We start from the raw sequence: 14,189 nt of genomic DNA on the forward strand, positions 1-14,189 counted from the left end.
GTAGTATCTCTCTTTAGGAAAACAGATTGTAGGCAACACAGATAATTTGGTTGTATGTCCTGATAGACAATTTCAGACAAAAACCATTAATATCATTTCAGAATATTAAATTTCCCTCACTTTAAAGCCAAAGCACAGCTTGGCCCAGGACATGGCCAACAGTTGCTTGTTAATGCCCATGCTTTTTGGCAGAGCATGATCTGAGTTAGCTACAAGAGAGAGAGTTGATTGATGGACTGCTAATTGTGTCCTTGGTAAACAGCAGATGCTCCGTCACAGATGCTAGAAACAAATTTGATTTGCTCATGAAGGAGGATTACAATTGGTAACATTTTAGTTTAGCATTTATAGCAGTATGTAAAGAATGTATAAATGCTTTGTATCACCTTATAATGTAGTTGCGAGCACATATAAAAGACTTGACTTAATATGTAGAGACATATGTATAGAAGTGTTTATTCTTGCATTTGAAAACAACTTCCTCTGAGGAAAACATCATAACTGGTGTGTAAAACAGCACTTGATAACACATTTAGCACAATTTTAAAGTCATCTGTAAAATTTGTATAGAATGTGTATAAACAATTAACAAATGCTTTATAACATGATGTTTAATTGCCATCCATTTTCCTCCATTTATCTGGGTTAAATCACAGTAGCAACAGGCAGCCAAGATGCCCTTCTGCTGAGGCACGTCCTTCAGCTCCTCCTGGGGGATCCCAACGCTTTTCCAGACCAGGTGGGATAGGTAATTCCACCAGCTTGTTGTGGATCTGCCCTAGGATCTCCTCCCAGTTGGACTGGCCCCTCCACAAGAATGTGACCAGGATGCATCGCGATCAGATCAGAACACCTTAACTTACTCTTTTCAATGAAGAAGCAAACAAGCAGTGGAAGCTTATTCTGGATGTACACGCTCCTCTCCATCCTTAAGGGCACGGTTGGACACCTTGCAAAGGAAACATATTTTGGCAGCTCGTACTGCATCTTCAATCTCAATTTTTTGGTCTGTACCGAGAGCTTGTGACCACAGGTGAGGGTTGGAATGTAGATCGACTGGTAATTCAAAAGCTTCACCATCAGAATGAGCACCCTCTTTACTAGTCTGGTACAAAGTCTGTATCACTGTAGACAATGCAACAAGCAGACCTCAGGCTACTCCTTCACTGGGAGCAGTTACCCGCTCTCTACCTGAAGGCAATTCACCGTTTTCTGGCAAGTGCTATGGCCTCAGACTCAGAAGTGGAGCTGGAAACCGACCAAGTGCAGGCTTTCTGCTAATAAGCAGAAAGCAAAGATATGATTCTGAGGTCACCAACAGGACACTGCACAAGCTTTCAGCTTACTTGTGGCAAGGCCTCCCCCAAGTCTTCTGATTCTGTCTCTTTCACAGAGGATGTGTTTCTCATGTTCAGGAGCTCATAAAGTGTTTCTTCCACTGCCCAACATAATTTCACCTCCCCTGATGAAAACAGTAAGGGCAAGGCTCTATGGTTTGCCAGAAACTCTTTGAGGCCGACTGATCCTTCCCACACTGTATTTTTGGCCCTATGACCACAGAAGCTGTAGCACTTCTGGTCTCTCAGTACTGCACTGTAGATTCAGTGGGCCTGGGCCAACCATGCTTGAAAAGCCTCCTTCTTCTTTACAGCTTCCTTCACCAGTGGATTCTTGGGTTGCGTCACAACAGGCACCGACCACCCTATGACCGAAACTCAGAGCACCTGCATCTGGCTTTGAACATGGCCCACTCCAATTCCATGTAGCGTCCCCCAGTGTGGTCTCTTTCAGAGATTCACTGCATGTTTGGGTTCTTTCCGGCAGCTTCCCCCTGCTACATGATCCAAGTCACCACATGGTCATGATCAGTTAACAGTTCGGTTCTTTCTTTACCTGAGTGTCCAAGACATGCCTTGAGTTCCCCAGCATCCAAACATTAAGTCCTCAGGCAGTGCCTTCTCCACAACCCCACCAAGAGAGTCCAAGGACAGGGGATACTCCAAATTGCTGTTAAGCCCATAGGCACAAACAGTCACAGCCTTCCTTCCTGCAACATGCTGTAGCATAGAGGTGACCCTCTCGTTCTCTGTGGAAAACTCCACCACAGCAGTGCTCAGCTGGGGGCTTATGGCTATTCCCACACATGCCCAGCGCTTTACTATAATTCTTCTGTTAAAAACTACATAGATACAGAGCCAGACGGTTATGTGATGAAAATAAATTAATTAAAGAGAGTAATAACAACACTACAGAAACTATTGTACATCTAAATTATTCTGATTGCTACTGGTGTCTTTAAATATTAAAATAAATTACAGCATTTATCCATCTACGATCTTCCAAATATTTCTTCAAAATGTATCAGAAACACCTCTGTTACTCAGTGGTCTCCTTTCAGTTTCTTTAATGTCTAAGGGTTGGCAACATTGTTTATACACATTGTTATACATTATGTCTACTATTTTTTCCATCAACATAAATGGTTATGTAAACACCTGTAATATCCCTGTTAATCATATATCACAGATTGCATTCCCAGTGTTTCCTGTGGGGAGTTTGTATTAAATACAGTCATTTTCCATGACCTTTTCAAGTAATATAGTACTGGGAAAATGCAGACAATGTTTTAAATATATGTATGTATTTATTATTATAATAATTATTATTATTATTTAGTGACAATGCTTGCAGGATTTGTTGGAGCATTATACTCTTCTGAGCTTCTTGTAGAAGATTTCCATGGCCCTTTGATATGGGAAGTCCTTGAGAGGAGGACCTTATGCCGTCCTTATGTTCCTGCCATCCAGTTCCTTATGCAGTCTTCACCTGCAAGCAGACAAACAGACAAAAGAATAATTAGAGAAGGTGGAGGGACAAAGAGTATTATAAAGTTTCAGTGACAGTAATCCATCCATCCATTATCTGCCGCTTATCTGGGGCCGGGCGGCATCCTGGAGGCATCCTGACCAGATGAGCGTTGGAACATACTGTAGATCGACTGGTAAACTGAGAGCTTTGCCTTCCAGCTCAGCTCCCTCTTAACCACAACGGTCCGGTTTGACTCAAACTGTTAACTTATAGTCCTTCAGAATTCCCATTACTCAACACTCTGATAAACAGTAAATTCATCAAATTCAGTGCCCCATGTCGCTATTTTCCAAGCTATACGGAAATGGGCGTGATTTAATCTAAACTAGGTTAGAAAAATGACAGGCGCCCAACGAGCTCCTTTGATTGGCCAAAATGGTTCTGTGATCTCTGAACAGTGCCCGCCCCTGGCTCTATAGGTACACAAATCAGTTTTGCTCCACATTTCACTGAGATATGTGGTGCAAAAGTGAGAGAACTTTAACAACAAATATAGTGTTAATTCTGTCATGTCCTTTTTTAAGTGTGCTATGAAATTCAAAACTAGGCTAGTTTAAATATAAAAAAAGGCTCTGTTGAGGTCAACGTACTATCATGAATCGAATGTACTATGAGCTGACTACAACTGAGCAACTGTGGCATGGAGTCATTCCTTAACTGAGGTTGAAATTAACCATTAACCATCACCATTACTCTCCTTTCCCCCAGTCAACAACAGAATTAAACCTGCATTTAGAAATTACAGCAACAGCATAACTAGGTTAAAAACTGAAAATAGTTTATTATTACTGTCTGTAATAATTTAAATAAATTTAGGTTGCGGCTGAGTTTTCACATTGTGTTGAAGCTCTGGCGTAAAATGTATCTGAGACAAATTATTAAAACTCCACATATTTAATAAAGATTGTAAGAGTATATTTAATTAAAGCTTTCTTCAAAATCCGCATTAAATGTCCCAGTTAAAATATTTGACCATTTTAATTAAATAAAGTGTCATACTTGTGTGAGGATGCCCTTCATTGCTCCCCAGTTAGTTTTGTGTGAAGTCGAACAGAAGGCATAAGATAAGGGAGTGATGGTGGTGGATGTGCTTTCATGGCTCCCTCCCTTCAATTTTTCTCAGAAGAAATTCTTTCTACCAACATAGAAAGGCCTATTTCAAATCAGTCTCTTCCTTGTGACTGAAAGATACACAGACTTTGATGAGGCATTCTTTGAGGATGATATTTCTATATTATTTATATATTTTTCATACTCCTTGGATTGGTCCAAATTAGCAGGATGACTTATTTTCTGATGATTTTTGTATTTATTTTTCTGGGTGGGCTGGATGGTATTTATTATTTCTATTTTCATTGGTTGGTAGATATAAATTCAGGGCAGTATACAAAATCTACATTCCAACCACAGTTAAATCAAAACACAATTAATTACAAACTATTTTGATAATCGATTGTTTTTATCAAGCAAAAAAGCCAAAGATTTTTTGGTTCGAGCTTCTCAAATGTGAGGATTTGCTTCTTTTTTCTGTTTTGTATCATTTTAAACAGAATATCTTTGGCTACTGGACTGTTGCACTGACAAAACAAGACATCACCTCAAAATGTCACCTTGGGCTCTTAGAACTTGATTTTTCACTTTTTGTGCATTTCATAGACTAAACGACCTATACATAAAGTAAATGCAGAATTGATCTTCTCAAACATTTGATGATGGGTTAGAGAACATACTACTAGTAGTAGTCACAATGAATACAATAATAACAGTGGAAATATTGCAGATCTGCAACTTCTTAATCAAAGGATGGAATGCTCTCCTCTCCTGCAGCCCCACTTAGTGACTTAGATGGCTGCATTTAGCATATAAATCTAGCTTTTCAAAAATCTAAATCTTGGAAATATTACTTTTTGTTGGAAATAAAGAGCAGGAAATGAGATGTAAATAGTGAATGCATGCAATCAGTATGCACCATTGCCATCAGTTCTTGAAAATCACTGATGACTCAATAACAGCTTTTATATCAGAGGCCATTCAGCTGCTGCCTTCTTTCTGATGAAATGTGCTGATTTCCTCTGTACTGTGCCGAGCATTTGTGTCCTCAGCCTTTGGCCGCTCCAAGCTTCCAGACAGCTGGAGGTGTCTGCAGCTGCTCTGCCCTCTGCCTTTTGACAGCCTGATAGCTAGGCTTCAAGACACTCATGTCACTCACTTTTCCCTCCAAAAGTTAAATAGGGCATGCTGTAACACTATTGCAAATATCAATATTCTATTTTCCTCAGGAATAAAAATACTTGCTTCCTAAACTTTCGTTAAAATAGTGTTTGTGTGTGTGTGGGCTTATGCGCTTGCCTGTGCAGTTTCAGAAGTTAAGTGGTGCAGTGTGGCACAGAGCCAAGGTGCCCTTGGAGCTGCTCTACCTCCTCGTCCTGAACACTCCACGGGCGAGAGCCCAGAGACCTCATGATGGCAAGTTATAGAAATCCAAATAAATATAAGCTGCCAATCAGCACAGATTCTCACCAAACTGTACTATCCACTGTCTACAGAGCTGGACAGCAGAGCAGAAACCGGTATGGTCTGCGTGTGACTGTTTCCAAAAGTAGTTTTTTGATATAGAACTGACTATTTGTGCCAGTTTGATTCTTTAACTGGATGTATTTGGGAAAGCACCTCATAATTTGATACCAGACATAATTCCCTTGACATAAATCTATAATGTCAACATACTCAAGTTGTGACTTCAGTTAAAGATAGTATTATTTCAACTCCCAAAACCTATGTTAAAAGGTTTTATCAAGGGAAGGCACTCCACCTGGCATATTTGTTACATCTTTGTTACATCACCGGCATCAGATATTTCAGATTTTCATCCTTATGTCTACCACTGTTTACAGGGGAAACTGGTACCAGCATCTACAGAGGTTTCCGTCAAGAATGTGGACAATGAGAGAAGTGAGGAAGTTTCCTTTTTTCCCAGAACTCATACTGTTACTCAGTTTTTAAGCAAATAGCAGTGTGATACAGGTCTAGTCAAAACTATGATGGCTTTGTCATATACGAGTTGGGAATTATCATGGGTTAACATAATCAAGAATGCTCATTTCATATTACAGTGTAATGCCACACGAAACACAAATCTATTCTCTAGGGGTGTAATGGGACATGTATTTGTCCCCAACTGTTTGGTACCGAACATTCGGTTCGGTGCGGCTCATGAACAAAATAATTACTAAAAAAAATTCTAAACTCTCAACCGGACAGTTTTGGCAGTAGGGGTGTAACGATACACACAATTCACGGTTTCGTATGTATCTTGGTTTTGGGGTCACAGTTTTTAGTAGAGCAAGCAAAACAAAAATAGATATGTAGAATGTAGAAAATAACATTTTTGTCATTTATTTTGAAAAAAGTCAACATTCAACAGTGGCTCATTGGCCATAATTCTTACTGACAGTTCAGGAACTCAAATACTGGCATTTTGTCAATAAGAAAAAATAAACAACACAAATGTCAGTAATGCTCCATCGTAAGACTCTGACCTGCTGTTGATACTTCCTGAACAACTACAGGTTGCACTCATTTACGCAGGGCAGGCACAGGCTTAAGCACTGCTAATGCCAATATCAGTTTGTGGTTGTTATACATTCTATCCACTAGAGAGCATGCCAATATAACAATAAACATTTGGAATTACCAACAGCTGATAGCTTTCTTGCTAAGTTATTAAGCTTAGGCACAAAATGAATAATGTTAACCTGTCAAATTTAATGAACATTTTCAAACTCAATAAGCCCTGTGATGAGGAGGAGGGAGGCAAAAAAAAGGAGGTAATTCTTGCCTGCTTTAGCTGTGGTTCCTCGGACGATAGATCACCTAGCTTGCCAGGGTGTAGCCTAGTGTTTCCAAGCGTTGTCGAGTGATATTTCATTTGGACCTTGCATATCATGCAGATTACTATATCTTCATTTGTTATTTTTCCATTTGTTGACGGAAATCCAAAAACTTTTCACACATGGCTTCTTCAATGGTCAGGAGTGGTGATCTCCATGGGTGCATTGCTTTCTGCCATTTCTAATAGTGAGACTGTGATTTAGAAAACTTTACTGTTCATAGGTGACAAAAGTATTTCGTTTTCACATGCGGGTAGGCCAAGGCAAGAAGGGCAGGATTCACAACATTAGCCAACACATTTATATAAAAAACAAAACAAATACACATTTAAAAAGTAATTTCAGAATTCGATTAATATGAATTTTTTTACTATTCGATTTATATTCAACTACCGAAATTCGTTCCATGTAGTGTAGGGCTAACACTACATGAGCTTTATTAACCTGGTTAACCAGGTTACACCACAGGGTGTACCGAACCAAAGAAGTCGCATACCACACCCCTATTTGGCAGTGGGACCGTTGTCGTCTGATAGCAAGACCATGCTAGTTGGATTTGGCCTTGGATGTATAGCACATAAGGCGCACACAAATTAGAATTCTAAGCTGGAGGGGGCTCCAATGTCATTTTTGATTTCTATCATTTGGAAGCATTATAGTTTCCCAGTATGTTACAGTGAACAAAGAGTGGAACAGATGAAAACTGTGTGCCGACCTGTTGAACTGAAGTTGGTTGACTTTATGTCTCTAGAAACACAAACAATCAAACAAGCTAAACTGCTAGCGATGGCATCATACACATTTGCCTATCACAGGGTTTGAACCCTGCCATAATGTTTCTTCAGTTGTGCAACAGTCAGTCAGACTGTTGTGTCTGTCCTGTTAAGAAATACAAGCTGCAGTCGTCCAGGAATTATCCACAGCAGTCAGCATCACAATAGATAAATGGATGTCCATTCCAGGTCAATTTAAGTTAATTATAAAGATGCTGCATGTGTATTCATGGGAATTTTTGTCATTTTTACTTTTACATTTGCAGGTTGGAGTCTTTGTAATAACAACTGAACATTTCTGAGACTTGTTTATGACCATATGCCAATGTTTAAGTGGTGTAATTTTACATTATAATGTTAATGTAAACAATGTTAATGTTTACATTTTTCAAAATATATTACGATAATGTCATCTTTTGCATTTTTGTTTTCCCCCGATGCTCAAATGCACCAAACCGTGACCCCAAAACCGAGGTACGTACCATACCATGAATTTACAACTGTACGATTCCCACAGTTAACCATGCCACGTTATCTCAGATTTATTTCAGCACAGTAGAAAAGTGACTTGCACTGCAGGGGAGTTTTGAGAAGTTTCCAGGGATGTGTTGATACCTTCTGCCTTTAACTGCAGTTCTCTGCAGGAGGAAACTACCAACATTTAGATCTTCGGTGGAGTACTGTATCACTTTAAATCAAAGTATAGGCTTCTGTGATGTAGCAGAACTTTGGACTGAATGATTTCAAGGCTTGGGATTTGTTGCATCACATTACATTTGAAGCCTATATAAGTATAAAAACTTGAAAGACCCTGTTGAAGCCAAATACACTATAGCTTAGTTTATGTGATTATGGTATTTAAATGGGTGTGAGTGTCGGGTGGGGGTGTGTGTGATCACAACAGGGAAACTGAACCATTTTGGATTCGGCACTGTGTAAATTTGTTCACACACTGAGTTTTGAATTATTAAGATACTGGATGTTTTTGTTTGGAATTATTATGTTATAATCTGCGCACCAAGTTACCTGTCAAAATTAAACTCACCTTCTGTTTGTCTCAGCTTTCTCAACCTCTTCCCTCTCCATCATACATGCCTCTTCTCTCTTCTTCATCCACTCCTTTACCCAACTTTCTGCACATACATCCATCCTCTCATCCTCCCTCCTTCATTCATACCAAGAAGTCTCCGGTTGAAATATGGATGTGAATATGACATATGGATGTGAATATTAATATAAATGTGGTCTGAATATGAAGATATATTTGTGAGTCTGCTGTCTCTGGCTTGTGACATTCATGAATTAATGGTTCTCAGTAAAAACTCAGGTCCTATTTGCCAGTTGAGTACAGAAGGATGTAGAGCGTATAAATTTGGTCAATTATATCTTATCACAGATATATTGGTATTAGCACATATGCTAGCCGATAAGCAACACGAAATTGCAGTACAGAAATGTCAGCAGTATGTTTGAGGTAAGATAGAAACGCTGTCGCCATTACATAGTTTGTCCACCAGAGAGCAAAATGATACTCAGTATCTCGGTGACAATTCTTAAATAACAAAATTAAGGGATCCTTATAAAAATGTTTGAATATGTTATGCGGTTATAAAAACAAATACTGACTGATACGTCATAAGACAATTTTTTAGCTCTCAAATATCAGTATAAGCCTAAAAAATCCAGTATTGCTATCCGGTAGGATGACACTAATTGAGAGGACAAAAAACAAGGAAGTAATAATGAAGTCATGATGCACTCCTACACTGTAAAACACTGTAAACTCGTTAAACTTAAACATTTATTTCCCCTGCTGCCTTAAAAATGTGGGACTCTGACTGACCCTGGCCACTTTTGGGGTACCTTGATCAGTGTGTCTCAGATTTTTAGAGGCCCTGCAAATATATTTATTGTTGAATTAATTAATTAATGTCCCAATACTTTAATTTATTTATGAATCATTTTAATAATATTTTAATAATGAGTTTAATATTTTATGTATTTATTTTTCAATGTATATTTTATTGATAATATAACTTAAATAAACTTAAATATTACTGAATGCTGTATACAGATTGGGCTCAACTTACCTAGTGAAAAAGGTTTCGAGTTTACGATATTTACTTGCAATTTTGTCTCGTTCCCTTTCCATTTCACACTTTTTGAGCTCTTTCGTGGCATCGCGCTAAGTAGTAACAAGTCAGATCTTACAACAAGTTATAACCTCTATGTATGTTCATAGTTAGCTAACACTATACAGCAATATCCTATAAACTTTAAAACACATGTATTACAACTAGGGCTGACCAGAATGCTTCGAAGATTCTACTGTTGCCATTGCAATCAAAGTCCAAATCAGTATGCAAATGCATTTTTTCAAATTATGTATGCATTACCCCAAAAATCCCAAATTCGCCCATTTAATAAGAAATAGTAATCCAACATTATTATCATTAAACGGCATTTTAGAGCACTAGAGGATGACAGCAACACAGTGTTTCCCCTCATTCGACTGCTTGGAGGGGCAACATGGAGTAGAGCAGAGAAGAGTCAGGTGAAGTGAACGTCAACTCAAGTTGACAAGTCTTTATGTTACAAAACGCTGAAATTCAACCATGGTGTAAAACCAATGGTGAGTAAGAAAATGTATAGATAATATATAATTTGTTAAGATATGAGTAGAGGTAACTTCCACCAGCGGCTAGGATAATTTATGCAGTGTAAAATGCCAAAAGCTTAAGCTAATAACGGGACTATAAAAGACTGTTGTTTTGTCTATGAATCTTGACAGTTATACCCCCAGCCCCTGAAGCTTTGAATCTCCAAAAAATGGTATTCAGGACAGCCCTAATAAATATTTACACGGTACAGCGTTTAGCTGCTTGCGTTTATCACATAACGGGTTAGCTGTTAATGTTTACGTTACAAATATATATTTGCGAGAGTAGGAGAAATCTTGCGCAATTGTTTGTGACCAGCATGATGACGGAGACACTGGGAAGTGAGTTTGTTTATTTGCTGCTTCGCATGTAGTTTTAAATGAGGAAATCCACAACTTTCTTTTAAAGGGCACAATGGCCAGTTCAAAGCAGGGCATGCCAAACTGGCTGTGTGGGTAGTTAATTTTAGAAGGGGCATAGCGGCCACACTCCGGGGCATCCACGGCACTGGCCGTTTGGCCATGGTATAATACCTGCCCTGAGAATGTTCATTTTTATGACCCAGCCCACCTGATCCACGGATTATCAGCAGGCCCCATGGATATAACTGCGATCCACGCATCACTGGAACAGTGCTCTGTTCTGTCTCCAAGAAACACGTCCTGCAGGTGCGTGGCCGGCAGAGTAGCCCCCCTCCCCGCAGCATTTCAGTGCCTGGCAGCAGCAAACCGAAGCAGTGAAGAGTCAGAAATGATAATAAAATTGAACACTGTTCATAATATAGCCAAAGAAGCGCTAGCTTTAACTAAATTTAAGTCCATTAAAACATTTAGCTACACCTTTATTCCTATTTACAATTATTTACACGTGTTAAGAAATGACCAATGTGTATGGGAACTGACAAAAAAGGTAATGCTTAAAATGTATTATTGGGTGCAGCTAAATGATGTGCTGGTGCACCTAAACGAAAAAGTTAGGCGCACCAGTGCCACCAATGTAAAAAGTTAGTCTGGAGCCCTGCTGTGTTATAATGTGTTTGTGAACAGTGTTCTATAAATTATTATGTTTCTTTAGGAAAGTGATCAGTCTGCAGATGCATATCTAGAAAGGAATAATTAGACACTGGTTCATTAACATATATCTAGCAGTCTGTTCTCAAGATACTTATTACTTGCTACTTCTAGTCCTTGAGAGTTAGTCGAGAACTACTTTGTGTCACGTATCGTCAAGCAGGTAACACAAGAACACAGGGGATTGGATCCAAATGCAGACACACTGGCAGAGCAGGAGCAGTGCAACGATTTATTGGGAAAACAAAAAGCTTACAGACTTACTGAGGCAGGCAGAGATCAAATTTAAAAGGCAGTCAAAACAGGTAAACATAAATCTGTAGGGAGCAGGCAGGGAATCCAAAAGTCCAAAAATGAGCAAAAGTCCAAGGTACACAGTAAATATCCAAGGAAACACTGGAGAGAAGGACTGCTTGACACACAACTGATGAAGACGAACTGGCACAGAACAAAGGAGGAACACAGACTTAACTAGCATAGGAGATGGGAGACAACGAGAAACAGGTGAAACTGATCAGGGCAGGGTAACAATCAAAAGCAGGAAGTAAAACTACAAAACACATGAGGGAGAACTCTTACCAAAATAAAACAGGAAATCACATAATACATAAATACATAAACCCTCAAACCATGACACTTTGTAGAAACTCATAAAATAGCTATGGATTTATTCCTTGGTAACCACTTATGATTTTGCAATCTTATTGTTAAGTAAACAGAGTTAAAAGTGCCAATGAATCCTCTATATGCCGAATAACCCTTCTCGGTAATCATGGAGTAGTTACTAATGAGACTTCATATCATCCAGCAGTGGCTCCATGAAACACACTGTAATTCACGTGTTACAAGACTGAAATATCTACTAAAGGTCAAGGTGTCCACAAGTACTACTAACAGGCTTTGTGTGGGAGGAGAAGGTGTTTGAAACTCATATCACGCTGTTCAACAGCGGACTGTATTCAGAAAAGGCAGCAGACAATACCATTGTTTCAGAGGATGATTTCCAATTTCCATCAGCCAAGTATGAAATCATTGCACTGCCAATATTGCCTGCCAAGTCAGAGCGACAGAGAAACACAACTAAATCTTCTGTTTGTAATACAAGGAATGAAACCGTCACCTTCCTGTATAGCTTAATCACAGAGATTAATTTAGAAGTCGATACTGAAACGTCGATGGGTAGAGGAGAGAACAACGTGGAGAAAACAGGCTTTAAAGTCAAAAGTCTTTCAAATAATTTCCTATGCATGAGTTTGGCAATACAAGTCAGTGATAAGTAGAACAGCCAGTGTTTTGCTATCAGTTGTACAAAGAAGGTAAACAGAAGCTGCCAGTCCTTTTTAAACATTACAAGGGTGCTTCTGTGGCATGTGTGAAATTTAATACTGTATCTCAAAACTGAAATATTTAGTGGATGATGAGCATAGCAAAGATTAAGAGAATAGGAAATCTTAACATTATACTCTGAATTGATGCTAATCATAAATAAAGATTTATAGATGACAAATGAATTGGGGCACAGAGGAGTGTGTGTGTTTCTGTGCATTTGTGTATGTGTGTGTGTGTTCACTTGTGTGACAGAGAGAGAGAGGGTGTACATGTGTAACTGTGCACATGACAGGAAGGAGACAGAGAGGCAGAAAGATGGGAAGGGAAAGAGAGAGTCTCTGTGTGCAACCTTCTGTTAAGATTTGGCAATGGACGATTCGACTCATCCACTCCTATCTCGTTACTGTGACACTCCAGCCCATTAAATAGAATAGATTATTGATTTTGCTCTCTTCTCCTACTCTGAGATTTTCCATCAGACTCTCTGTGCAGTAAGAGAAGTGCTGAAGACAAGCACAAATCATTATGTGTACTGCCACACAATGCTACATTATTTATACAAATGGGGAGGGTTATATGAAAAACCTTGTCATTGCAGCAATGTACAACACAAGAGACTGAGGGTTGTCATGGTGCTAATGCAGAAATTAAGTCCAAACCCCTCATGTGGCATATTGATTTGAATGAGAGCAGGGTTATTGCAAAATGCACATGCTGTTTTTGTATCGATCTTGCGTCACAGAAAAGACAAGGTGAGCCCGTTTGATAATCGACAGAGGAGGCACTGAGAAAAACTCCCTGTTCATCATCAGACTTGGATATTGAGTGATGACATCACATCCCCAGGTGCCCATCACAAGACTGTTCACTTGGTTCTGCTCTCCACAAGAAGCATAATTGATTTATTAGTCATATTCGACTACGCTCCTGTTCTTCTCACTGAATATTTTATGACTATCCCTCTTATACTTGTGACGAGTCAGGCTTAAGTCGATTAAAATAGCCTAAAACCAGAGGTCTCCCACAACGTTTCAGAGCTGCGGAGCTGGAAGCTGTGGGTACGATGAATCTAGCCAGCTTTTCACAGTCTGGAGCAACTCTGCTGTGAAGAGTAGAAGATGCCGTAGTAGCGTTACATAAACATGGACTTTTTATTTATTTTCTGTGCTAGCAAACAACCCACAGCCTTTCAGTAAGTGTTACACTGCAACCTAAGCTTATACACTTTCACACACGCGCGCAAGGCTGCTGGACCAGACGGCATCCCGGTCGCGTACTCAAGGCATGTGCAGAGCAGCTCGCTGGGGTCTTTACGGATATTTTGAACCTGTCCCTTCCTCAAGCAGCTGTGCCAGCATGCTTGAAATCCATCTGCATTGTGCCAGTGCCGAAACACTCTAGTCCAACGTGCCTGAACGACTACCGGTAGCACCCACACCCATTGTTATGAAGTGCTTTGAGCGGCTGGTACTGGCACACCTAAAGGACTTCCTCCCATCCACACTGGACCCATACCAGTTTGCCTACCGCAGTAATAGGAGCACAGAGGATGCAGTCTCCATGGCACTGCACTCTGTGCTCACACACTTGGACATTAAG

At 39.5% G+C, this 14,189-nt stretch overlaps 1 long non-coding RNA gene across 1 annotated transcript; it reads right to left on the minus strand.

Moving 5' to 3' along the window:
• Positions 1–507: 507 nt before the first annotated feature.
• Positions 508–14,069, minus strand: LOC122881829. The gene is made up of 3 exons (XR_006379242.1): positions 11,526–14,069; positions 10,762–10,905; positions 508–2,826 (listed from the first exon to the last, which is right to left on the minus strand). It is a non-coding gene; the product is annotated as an uncharacterized LOC122881829 (long non-coding RNA).
• Positions 14,070–14,189: the final 120 nt, after the last annotated feature.

Source organism: Siniperca chuatsi, linkage group LG9 (genome assembly GCF_020085105.1).
Source record: "Siniperca chuatsi isolate FFG_IHB_CAS linkage group LG9, ASM2008510v1, whole genome shotgun sequence".
Classification (NCBI taxonomy): domain Eukaryota; kingdom Metazoa; phylum Chordata; class Actinopteri; order Centrarchiformes; family Sinipercidae; genus Siniperca; species Siniperca chuatsi.